This window comes from Triticum dicoccoides, unplaced genomic scaffold, assembly GCF_002162155.2.
Source record: "Triticum dicoccoides isolate Atlit2015 ecotype Zavitan unplaced genomic scaffold, WEW_v2.0 scaffold172471, whole genome shotgun sequence".
Classification (NCBI taxonomy): domain Eukaryota; kingdom Viridiplantae; phylum Streptophyta; class Magnoliopsida; order Poales; family Poaceae; genus Triticum; species Triticum dicoccoides.
The window spans coordinates 591-2691 of NW_021222097.1; the positions used below are offsets into that span (position 1 = coordinate 591).

At 39.4% G+C, this 2101-nt stretch overlaps 1 long non-coding RNA gene across 1 annotated transcript; it reads left to right on the forward strand.

Moving 5' to 3' along the window:
- The first annotated feature begins 440 nt into the window (after positions 1-440).
- Positions 441-1682, forward strand: LOC119344538. The gene is made up of 3 exons (XR_005166715.1): positions 441-515; positions 897-969; positions 1346-1682. It is a non-coding gene; the product is annotated as an uncharacterized LOC119344538 (long non-coding RNA).
- Positions 1683-2101: the final 419 nt, after the last annotated feature.

Here is a 2101-nt window from a genome sequence, read left to right on the forward strand (position 1 = left end):
TAGTATTAATGATCTCCTCTATGTAACGCAAATGGCTATTTTCCAATTTCTCCGCTACATACATTGATGTTGTCTCTATTTGGATGTGTCGGCGTGGGTGTGTATACGTTGTGGGCGTACGCCTCGTGCAGTTGGTGTTGTCATTCAGCCATAATTCAAAAAGACGAGTTTAGTTATGTTTCGTGCAGTGGAAATGCCGATGTATATTAATGCCGTTTGGTTAGGGAAACTTTAACGTTTTATAAATATCTCTAGCACTACTAACTGCTATAGCACATAAGACCAACACTATTTTCTGTTTTGGGTGATCAAACACTTCACAAATAGCTCCTCTGTAATATTATTATGACACCGCAATTATGCTTATGTTCAACATTCCATAGTGTTTGTTAAGTTTGGGAAATTTCTAGTTTCTTGATCGTGCTCTTTTTGGCATGTATCAGCGTTGGTGCTAGGAAAGTTAACCTTGCATGCGTGCACTTCCAGCAGTTCTATGAGGGAAAAAGCAAAGAAAGGTCAGTTCTTGTTACCTTATTATATATGTACCACAGTAATTACTCTCTACTCTCTGTGCTTATCAAATCCCCTATGTGAAACCTACCAACTTATTTTGTCTTTAATGACACTATTTTTGGCTCATATTAATCTAATATTCATAAGCACTAACCTGCTTATTCACTTCATCTCCAATCAGCTGATTGATATAACTCACTTCTGTATCTGTATGATAATTCTCTTGCAACTTGTTAATTCTAGACATTTGTTTATACCGCAATTAAGTTTTGAGATGGCTAGAGTTCTTTCTCAAACATTCGGTTACAATTTCCGAAGCATTCTGGTTCAGTTTGCTTAACTACTTCAGAATGTGACAGTGTGGTGTGTTTGCATTATTTCAGGTGCCTCATGGCATTGAATGTTCTTAGGAATGAGTTCTACGATGTGCGCGACAGGCTACAGACCATTATGCAGGTAGCATCTTATGTGCCTGTGTTGGCTTTTGACTTCCAACTTCTCAAAAGTATCAACAATATGTAGACCGGTCATACATTGTTTAAGATAAAAAAAAAGTAATAACGTTGATCTTATTCTTGTTACTATTGAAATTGTTTGGTTTCTGGAGCACTTAGTACGAGGTCTTTGAAAGTCCCATTTGGCGTTGAATGTTTCTGTCTTAATATTGTCACGATGGTTCGTTAGATGCTTAGGCTAACTCCAAAAAACCAGTTGTGTTTCCCACCTTAACTTAACCTTTGCCAAGTACTGGAAAAATATACCGACATAAATTAAGCACCACTGTACTTTGTAGACCTGTCATAATCATTAATCTACTCTTGTTTTGATGTAGTTGGAGAAGCAGATTGCAACCTTGGGTCCTAATTAAGTAGCAGTAATCGAAGCCAAAAAAGCATAGCCCCATGTGATCTGGAATGATAGGGTGTATGTATCCTTGAATATGTAGGCAGTTCAACGGTTGCTGGCTTTGGACAGGGCGCGTGGAATCACATGAAAATTCTTGCTTCGGCACTCCGGGCTCGCAAGCACCCTGCAACTGGAATTTTTCTCTTGTGTGTCAGTGTCTTTGTCTGTCAACTCCATATATTTGTGTGTCATGACTGGTCTGCGGCTGTGTGTAAACTCTATACTTGGTTGGCTACTTTTTGTCTTGGTTTTTATTGTATGTTGCTCGCTGTTTTTAATACCGTCTTGTGAAATGCTATTTCCTCCGGCTAAAATCTTGTTGTTGGCTGGTGTACTGAGAGGTGTTCCTTGCTGGCCTCCGCCACGACCATCAGAATCTCATAGCATCGCCGCAACACTAAACTGACCATTCTGCAGACAGAGGAGAAAAGGAGATATGATGGGGAGGGCCACCGGAAGGTGCTGCCGGACAACATTTCATGGGTCACAAGGCTTGCGGTCCACCAGCGAGGCAGATATTTAATGGACATGAATCACATTTGAACTATATGTACAATAAAGTACTCCGTCCAATCAAAAAAAATGTCACAACTTTGAATTGAGGTTAGTTCAACCTTATTCAAAGTTTCGACACTTATTTTGGATCCGAGGGAGTATAAGTCCTTGAATGTATATATATATA